This window comes from Periplaneta americana, chromosome 11 (genome assembly GCF_040183065.1).
Source record: "Periplaneta americana isolate PAMFEO1 chromosome 11, P.americana_PAMFEO1_priV1, whole genome shotgun sequence".
NCBI lineage: Eukaryota > Metazoa > Arthropoda > Insecta > Blattodea > Blattidae > Periplaneta > Periplaneta americana.
In genome coordinates this window covers 33,694,658-33,705,390 of record NC_091127.1, presented here as the reverse complement: position 1 = coordinate 33,705,390, position 10,733 = coordinate 33,694,658, and the positions used below count along the sequence as shown (strand labels likewise).

General features: G+C 36.3%; 1 protein-coding gene across 2 annotated transcripts in view; it reads right to left on the bottom strand.

Moving 5' to 3' along the window:
- Hr4 (Hormone receptor 4) overlaps nucleotides 1-10,336 on the bottom strand; it is a 266,887-nt gene extending 256,551 nt beyond the window's left edge. The window contains exon 1 of one of the 2 annotated variants that reach the window (XM_069839246.1): nucleotides 9,070-10,336. The gene's annotated coding sequence lies outside the window, so the exon portion shown is untranslated. The remainder of the gene's footprint in view (nucleotides 1-9,069) is intronic. The other variant, XM_069839248.1, reaches the window with a different exon arrangement.
- Between the last annotated feature and the right edge of the window lie 397 nt (nucleotides 10,337-10,733).

The following is a 10,733-nucleotide window of genomic DNA, read 5'->3' as shown; positions in this document are numbered from 1 at the left end:
AATTGTGCAAGAGTTCATAAAGCCATAAGGAAAACAGATGCTTCATCAGTATCAGCGGACATAATATGGAGTTCTTAAAATAACGAAATAACAGCATAACTAATACCTCTCACAGTATTCTAGATCTCAATACCAAACTAGAGATAAAATTACACATTTAGTACTGACGTGGTATGTTTCACGATATATTCACAGCGAAAGCAGAAATACAACATTCGTTATATTATACAAGGTGGGTCAAAAGTTGCTTTCCCCAAAAGCTTCCTTGCATTTAATACATTTGACTACACATTCCTTTACAGATTTTGTTCAAAATGGAGGCCTTGTTTCTCGCCACTCAATTCACAATGTTTACACACTGCTTTACGAATGGCAGAACATATCACGACTTCATTAAATTTTTCGAATGACTGTTCGATCATCTGTCGCAACTGATGCAGATCCTGCGATTTCTGAGCAAAATCATCATTTTCAGGATAATCCACAGCGAAAAATAACATAAGTTAGTGGAAGGTCGCATGATCTGGGTGGCCATTCTGTTGTGCCACGACGGCCAATCCATTCATGGAATTGCTGGTTTAAGAGGTCCCTCACTTTTACATCAAAATGGGGGTGGTGCTCCATCCTGTTGTTAAATGAAGTGTATATCGGCAAAACGAGAACTATTTTCAAGACATGACATCGGAAAAACATAGTTTTCAACCCACCACTTATTATATCAGCTATTCGTGTATGTGTACAAGTATGAAACCTAAGAACAAATATTGGGGAAAGCAACTTTTGACCCATCTTGTATTAGTAAACAGTGTAGCAACTTAATGAAGATATGAGACAAATCACAAATTTCCAAGATACAACAGAATAGTAGTACAGTGGGCTCTCCTAAGTTCGACAAAACAGAATTGAAGGTTCTGTCCAATAAGGGTAGTGGCTGTGGCAGGTGAAATGAACATAAATTCATATTGGTTATCCATCAACGAATACAGTACTGTACATGCATTTCCTGCCCGCCCCGAGACTTGTGTATGCGCTTCTAGTACCACAGTGGGTTTCAACAGTTCCGTATCACAAACGGCACATTTCTCAAATAGAAAAAGAAAAGTTCATTAATTTAAAATCAGTGATCAATATGGATGTCTTAATCAATAAAATATTCTGTTTTCCTTTAACAAAAGTATCACTACAAGACACAGAACCAATTCCCATTCAAATGGCAAACCCATTTCTTAGTGCTCGTATAGGGGCGTGTCTAATTCTCGTATGTAAGCAGTCGAACTAAAGGATGTCGAACTTAAGAGCTTCCACTGTACTAAAATTAAGTGTCTTGCCAATTACCTACCCTGCTTGAACATTAAATACAGACGTTTGAGATGGGAATGGCATGTAGCACGTATGGGTGAATCTATAAATGCATATAGAATGTTAGTTGAGAGACATGAGAGAAAAAGACCTTCGAGAAGGGCGAGACGTAGATGGGAGTATAATATTAAAATGAATATGATGGAGGTGGAATATGATGCTAAGGACTGAATTAATCTTGCTTAGGATAGGATCCCATGGGTGGTTTATGTGAGGGCGGCAATGAACCTCCGGGTTCTCTAGAAGTCATTTGTAAGTAAGTAAGTAATTGATATAATGGCGATCTTAATCGTGTTAATTGTGTAAGCATGTGCGGCTTACAGCTGTTTCGGTGCTTCTTCACACCATCCTCAGAGCCTACCAGATCTCGGCGTCATCTCGAACTTCGCTGCCTGTTGTGTGAGTGCGTTCGATTGTTGAAAAGTGTTGAAATGTAGTGTCAAATAGTGTGTGTGTTCTGAAATTGATCTGTGTGTTGAGAATTTGATCAGGGTGTGTTTTGGTGTGTCTGTATATTTCATATTGTTCTAGTGTGTTGAGTTTTTGGTTTTTGGGTTGTATGTGTAGGATTTCCATGTCTGTATGTTATTGTATGTGTGGTTAGCGTTAGTTATGTGTTCGGCATATGTAGATGTATTGTGTCCTCTGGTTATTGCTTTAATGTGTTCTTTGTATCGAGTTTGGAATGATCTGCCTGTCTGTCCAACATACAACCCAAAAACCAAAAACTCAACACACTAGAACAATATGAACTATAAAGACACACTAAAACACACCCTGATCAAATTCTCAACACACAGATCAATTTCAGAACACACACATTATTTGACACCACATTTCAACACTTTTCAACAATCGAACGCACCCACACAACAGGCAGCGAAGTTCGAGATGACGCAGAGATCTAGTAGGCTCTGAGGATGGTGTGAAGAAGCACCGAAACAGCTGTACGCCGCACATGCTTACACAATTAACATGAGTAGGATTGCCATTATATCAATTATTTATATTCAAGTGTTAAAAGTAGTGTACGAAAGATTCAACATGGATAACTAAGTAAGTAAAACGAAAAGGCATAATAACAACAGTACACTATTTGAAGTTTCGCCACAGAACTTAAGGCTCTTTATATTCTTCATTGTTAATTATTCCTTCTGAACATCAGGGATATTCGAGACCTGAGGCCTGTTGTCCGTTATTCCGTTATTCACGCCCAAAGCCGGAGACTTCCTCAAGAAACCTTATAATTTGCATTCGCGAATTAGTACCATTTCTTGTTAGTTTCTCTGCTTGTGACTTTTTAAACAATCACAGTGGCTTCTCATGCGTTTCTCTGTTCGGTTATGTGCAGACAATGGCGCGACGCGGCCGCTGAAAGGGAAATCTGCACACGATGCATTAACATTACGGCGATGACTTGGAAGATGGAGCCTTGCTGGGAAAGTGAAAGTCTTCTTTTTCTCCTTTCTCTCGCTCAAATATTGTAGTCCAGTGCGGTCAATGGAAACAGTTAACGAGGAACAACCCGACAGCCATGTGAAATTGCAATTATGCACTGGGGCTGCACACAATTTCCATAATTATGTTCTGTGTACTTACTTAAAGCTAGCGGTAAATTAAAACTGTTTTAAAATGCAATATGGTAATCAGGTGTATTTACGAATTAAGTTTTAATTGCCCGATAACCAACTTTCTCCGAAACAAAACAGATTTGCATACATAAATTATTCAGTCACGAGTCTCACTATCGGTACCTCGAAGAGAGATACTTCAGCACCATTAGGTCGGGACCTTCTTTGAGATGTCGTACATCTAATGGAGAGGCTTAATGTAAAAAAATTAGCTGTCAATACGAATTGTAAAATAAAAAAGCTTTAAAATATATTAAAACCCGAAGTTGAATAGCCTTTCAAGAACACTGTTGACACGACTCTGTGTCATTATTCATTAATCTGTCCTTATTACCTAGTTCTGTGATCCTACATCCTGCCTCCAACCTTCTTTTTTAAAGTGACAGACACGATGGGGAATTCCTATCAAATGTATAACGATAGTACAACATGCAATTATTTTATAGTCGGTAAACTGTGGTCAGTTTCTGTCAGATGCGTTTCCAATTCACTGTGGGCTAAAGCAAGGAGATGCACTATCACCTTTACTTTTTAACTTTGCTCTAGAGTATGCCATTAGGAAAGTCCAGGATAACAGAGAGGGTTTGGAATTGAACGGGTTACATCAGCTGCTTGTCTATGCGGATGACGTGAACATGTTAGGAGAAAATCCACAAACGATTAGGAAAAACACGGCAATTTTACTGGAAGCAAGTAAAGAGATAGGTTTGGAAGTAAATACCGAAAAGAGAAAGTATATGATTATGTCTCGTGACGAGAATATTGTAGCCTACGAAATGGAAATACAAAAATTGGAAATTTATCTTTTAAAGAGGTGGAGAAGTTCAAATATCTGGGAGCAACAGTAACAAATATAAATGATACTCGGGAGGAAATTAAACACAGAATAAATATGGCAAATGCCTGTTACTATTCGGTTGAGAAACTTTTATCATCCAGTCTGCTGTCGAAAAATCTGAAAGTTAGAATTTATAAAACAGTTATATTAACGGTTCTTCTCTATAGTTGTGAAACTTGGACTCTCACTTTGAGAGAAGAACAGAGATTAAGGGTGTTTAGGAATAAGGTGCTTAGGAAAATATTTGGGGCTAAGAGGGATGAAGTTACAGGAGAATGGAGAAAGTTACACAACACAGAACTGCACGCATTGTATTCTTCACCTGACATAATTAAGAACATTAAATCCAGACGTTTGACATGGGCAGGGCATGTAGCACGTATGGGCGAATCCAGAAATGCATATAGAGTATTAGCTGGGAGACCTGAGGGAAAAAGACCTTTGGGGAGACCGAGACGTAGATGAGAGGATAATATTAAAATGGATTTGAGGGAGGTGGGATATGATGATAGAGACTGGATTAATCTTGCACAGGATAGGGACCGATGGCGGGCTTATGCGAGGGCGGCAATGAAGCTTCGGGTTCCTTAAAAGCCATTTGTAAGTAAGTAAGTAAGTATAGTTTAAGTAGATATTTAAGTTCGATAATCCTCTGGCTTATGCATATTTTTTTCTGTTTAGATCTTGTCTTAGGTATATCTTCTACTTTCTGTTGTACTAACATTATATTATCATGCATTTCCTTTTTATCCTCTGGTTTAGTGGAAGAGAAGGCCTTACGGTCTTAACGTTGCGAGAAAAATAAAGCATTATTATTTTATATATATATATATATATATATATATATATAATATAGTATTAACAATATCAATGTCTTGCTTATTTACTTATTCAGCACATCTCATCTTTATGTTGAAAGGTGTTTTCTAAATGGTTCAATAATTTGCGAGTGTATATCTTCCTCCTGGACCTCTCGCACATTATCTCGGTAATTAGTAGATTACTATGACCTCTAATATTAAAATGTATTTTGTCTGACAACATGAAGTTCATTGCTTTGACTAAACAGTTACGATTCACGAGACCTAACCTAAAAATGTATTTTATTTGATCACGTGAAATGATTAGTACGAATTCCGAAAACAGAATATCACTTCGAAATGTATACACTATTTGTAACACATATTACTTGTAAGTCGCTACTATGCTATTTCCTCTCTTGGACATTTTAATAAAAATCTATCCATTAACCACGTGCATGTTACGTTATGTTTTTTATTTAACGGCGCTCGCAACTGCCGAGGTTATATCAGCGTCGCCGGAGTGACGGAATTTTGTCCCGCAGGATTTCTTTTATATGCCAGTAAATCTACTGACTTGAGCCTGTCGCAATTAAGCACTCTTAAATGCCATCGACCTGACTCGGGATCGAATCCGCAACCCCGGACATAGAAAGTCAGCGCTATACCAATTGCGCCAACCAGGTCGACAACCACGTGCATGTTTTATACTAAGTAGGTATATAAGTTATATCTTATTTAATTACAATCATCTGAATATAGTGTTGAATTGAAAACACAACACAATAAACTATGTATTGATATTAATATTAATACCGGTATTACTAATTATTTATTAATTACATTGAAATTTTACAACCTTAGTTATATTTCTATTTCATCAGTTTCCTTTACTGCAAACCAAAATTATTGCTGCCAACATAACAGTTAGAAAATAACTGCCAGATGTTTTTGTCAGTACTCAAAATTCGAAACAAAGTTGGTAAAAGAAAATTCAACTTGACATCTAGAAAATCACTATAATCCACTAGAATATATAGTAATATTGGAAAAATTGTTAGGTTTCACTTTTAGGGTATTAAGGAAGGTGATCAGGACTATAGTTGAAGCCACCGCAGAATAAACACAAGTCCAGGGGCATATATCTAGTCTCAATTTAATGCAGATAATTCTCAATTTCTCTGCTGGAATTAGAATCGGGGAACCGCTGCATATGCAGTAATGAACGTAGTGCAGTACTAATAGAAGTAAAATTATGAAAAGCAATTTCGTAATTGAATTATTTACAAGATTAATATTTGCAGTTATGAATCAACAGTTACTCGTACATAAATCCTAATACTATGATTTCATTTTCATATTGCGGTATAAACAAATGTGTAAATAAAATTATACACAGTCTCCTAAATATTTACTAATTAAAATCAATAATATAGTCCACACCGTTTAACTTCATAGCAACCAATACACAAGTCCAGAGTTAAAATGAATTTCTGCTATGATACACGAATAGCAATTTTGCAACAGGCACGTATATTTCGACTGTTTATTATAGGCTATAGAATAAAATTCATGTCTAATTATCACCACCCAACCTAACAGTTCAACCTCTTGCCTCATTCCATTCCCACACGTGACATTCACCTAGTAGACACGTTTCGTTCATATCAGGGAAGTGCAATTTTATCTCCCTTCTATAAGAACTGATTTCATGTCCCTTGTCGTGAGATTTTTCTTTTTCGTATTGAATTGTAGCATTGTGCTAGTCTGACCATATAACTCTTACTTGTCAATATTCAGTGGAATTTAAAATATCATCGGAGTGACGAAGGAACGGGCTAAAGAACCCAATTTTTTTAAGCACATACACAGCATTTTGTAAGATCAAAACAGGACAAACACAAGTAAAAGACAACCCCAGCTATTTTTCTGTAACACCGACAAGTGCAAGAAAAATTCTCAAAACAAACATTAACATTACTATGTAAGTTGTTTGAGATATTCAGTGAATAAAGTGATTTTGGTTTAGATTTTATCAGCTTACTTCGCTTTCTGTATTGTCTTCGTGTCATCTGTTTGGTTCAAAGGAAACATTACCTGAAGAAATAGTGCTTTCATAATACATCGATAAAGAAACGTACATTTGCTGTTAATATTTCCAGCTCCGTGTTTTCAAATTAAATTTGGTATAAATAGGCCTAATAGGGTAAAGGTTGGTAATATTGTGATACGAGTAATATTGTGATAGTTCTTTTTGAGAATTTATTACAATTTTACTGAGAGAGAGAAGGACCGGTTTTGTGCAGAAACTTGTCCATGAACATTCCCTTAATACGTTGACGCGAAAAAACCTTCTTCTTCTCGTTCAGTAAAATTGTAATAAATTCTCAAAAAGAACTATCACAATATTACCAACCTTTACCCTATGTTGCAATATCTCAGTTTGACTAATCTCAGTGAAACATCTAAGCTTTCAGATTTAACGTTGCACGGAAGAAACAATCGTGGTCTCGAAACCACTTATGGAATATTTGTTCATTATATCCACTTCATATTAAATTAAAAAAGTAGGCCTAAGAACAGAATCTAAAATTTGCAAATGCATGCTCATGTCTATGCTGATTATTACGCAGTAAGTGAAAGCTGAACAATTAAATAAATATAGGCTTATAAGAGAAAAACTGTCTCATTAGACGAGATTTTTATGTAGCGTCGACCAAAATTTTAGATCAAATAGGAGCCGAGATATGAAAACAATACTGGATATATTCAACTTATAAGAAGAATATAAAAATAGAAATCAGAATTTTACACACGCCTAGGGTAACCATAATTCTTTTGAATGAAAGTGGGGCTTTAATCACTTTTAAAGGGAAAAGTGGGGCACTATTTTTTTCTAAAATCCAGTATTTATTTGATTTAAATTTAATCATAAGACGGATACACATATCAAAATGAAACGTAAATAATAATAAAAGAAGGAACAAATGTTAACAATTTCAAATTATACTTGTTAAAAATAGTATTATAACTGTAAGAAGAAATTAAATGCACTTTCAAATTTATCAATATTCAGCTCAAGTCAGAAATTAGGCTTCTAAACGGGTTTATTTACTTTCTTTACTCTAATCATATTTGGCAGAAGTTACTATCACATTCAGCAACTCAGGTTCTGCAAACAAATATGAAAAATCATTGCCGTTATATTCAGCTGAACAGTTATTTGCCGTAGCTCTAAAACAAGGAAATTTCTTTTCAAGCTCTTCTGTAAATTTACATCGCCTCTTTAGCATTGTTATAAGAAGTGAAACACAGTTCTAATGTTCATTATAAACACGCATTGAATTGATTAAAACCCTAGCTGAACTTGGCAACTGAGCAAAAAACTGTAAAAAAATCTCGAATACAGTATTATCATTCTATTGATAAACAAAACAGGTTGTACAAACCTAAAAATTGCTGTCAATAATAGATACAATGTATAGCATAGAGAAAGATCTTCCATTTATTTTTATTTATTTTATTTTATTTAGCTAGCTAGCTAGCAAGTACAAATTAAAATTATAAAAAATTGTTTCTAGCCACTGCCGTAAGAGCCAGGCTCGTGTATACGGTGTGGTTTTAGCCAATAATATAACATAAAAACATGTCGATAGTACGCAAGTATTATAGGCAAAATTTATCGGTACATTTGTAAAAAGTTTACAAGTTGCAAACTTATACCAAAAATCGGGACAAGAGCCTATTTATTGAAAACAAAGTCGGGGCAGGTTTTTCAAGGTTCAAAAACGGGACAATCCCAAGTAATAATGACGTATGGTCACCTTACGCACACCTGTATAAATACATTATTGGAGGAAAACTAAAAAAAGTCCAAAATTATAGACACACAGAACGCCGAGATGTCGAAGACATTCTGACCTGATCGGAGGATAGATTATTTTCAAGTTGCGATCAGAATGACATGCTTAATACAAAACGAAATGCATAATGATGATTAAATTATTACAGCGATGGAAATAAATTCTAGTAAGTAGCTTACAGTATCACAAGTTTTAAGGAACAGCTTGTATTTGATATCTTTATTATTTATGCAAATAAAAGTGTAACTCTTAATACCGTAAAAATTATAGGCCCTATATTAGGAATATAAAAGCAAATTAATTATTGGAGGTAGTGATGACAATGACTGTTTCCTTTGGTATACTTCCGCAGTATCACTTTTTGCTGAAGAACTCTTGTCCAGAGCTGTATATACATATCGGTGAAAGTAAGCGGTGTTGAGGATGGCGGAAGTGCCTCAGCGATCACCATCATAAAATGAAAGTCAGTGCGGGATAAGTATTCTACAAGGCAATCTTCCCAGTACAGTAACGAACTGTCAGCAACGGCAACCGCAACACGAATAAAAATCAGCAAAAAATAAATATTTCATACGAACCTTTCTGGACGAAATGATGTCATTATCCTGTTGATTATGTGAATTGCACATTCCACTACCGACAACACCACAAAGAATCCAGTATTAATCCATCCAGTAAGGCTTCATGACAAAATAACAATCACTGAAAGCCGATAATACTTCTTCCACACAGTTAAGTTGGTAACATTTAGATGCCGACACACTCACTCACTTGTCCTCCTCAGCTTCCACGACCACACGATAATATCCGTGACGTAGACGAGCAGCCCTGTCTCTTGAGACCTTTTACACTCCCATCAATCGCCATAAAATTTCTCAAATTCACGCCGACGTCAAGCACCTGCGTGTCCACTTGAAATCACAGACTTTTCTGATGGCTGATTTAACATTTCCTCGTATTTTGTGAAACGTAGTGACCTAATGAATGGAATTATGTTTTGAAATAAACAACTCGGAAAAAGTTTCAGTTCTACCCACGCGTTGAAGTCACCAAAACCACAATTCACGTAAACTCTTGAATCACAATATGACACGCTGGTGTAGATATGAACGATCTTCTACTGGGCAATGCATTTAATTTTCTCACTTCATATCAGTTCTAGTTTCATCCTCGAACTGACAACAACTTTCTAACAGAAATCTTGGCTAAATCACAATATAGTTTCTATTTCAGTCCTCCTGTTACAGTTAACTTATTGAATATCAATGTTTCACCGAGTTTCCTTCTCTTCTTTGTGAAATATATCTTCTAACACAGTTCAAGTTGTTTATGACGGACTATGTTGACCACGAAAAAAGTTTCTAACACAAATATGTAGATGGTAACTTTAAAGAAAATAAAATCATAAAAAATGCTTATATGTAAAAATTGTAAACATTATCACGAATTGGTAACTACTGTGGTAAATTATTATGATTAGAAGCGTTGTGTTGGTACAACTACGCAAATATTCAAATAAGATCAATCAAGGCACCAAATTGAGAAAGTAAAAAATTCATTCTCCTTAGAAATCACAATATTTTAGTTTCTGCATCTCCCGTGCTTTCTTCTCTGCACCATCACTTTCGCCGCGATGAATTCCACGCAGAAGTACCACAAATAACATAGATCACTTGGCATTATTAGCGGAGGGCAGGTTCAGGAATCGCACTCGCGAAGTCCAACAGCTTTCAGCTATGGCGCGACGTTCGATTGCTGTGCTGGCACGTTCCGAGACGACAACAAACTCTGCGTCCTACCTGAGCCAAAGTAGGGCACGAACTGAGAGGCGGTGGCGTTGGCCGAACAAACAGCAGCGGTTGTGGCAGTGGGGGACAGGTACAACCCGAGCATCACACTTTCTCCGTTACCTACCTCGCTTGCAGACCAGCTTTCAATTCTTGCCCGATTCTCCATAAGAAACACATGGCAGACTATCGAGTGAGCCCTTGGCCGCCACCACCATCGCCGTCTCGTCGAACTCCTTTCAACTCTTGCACAACTCGCCGGTAACCTCTAAATTATCTTCATAATTCTAGAGTTATGAAAACTGATTCAAAATCCTTACGCATTACCAAATCTGGTGACAGTTCTGTGTAGTCGAAACAAAAGAAGCCGAAGGACATTTAGAATGGCACAATTTTGAGCAGATAATGGATATTGATTGCACATGAATTGTAAAACCTTATTGATGCTGGTTCCA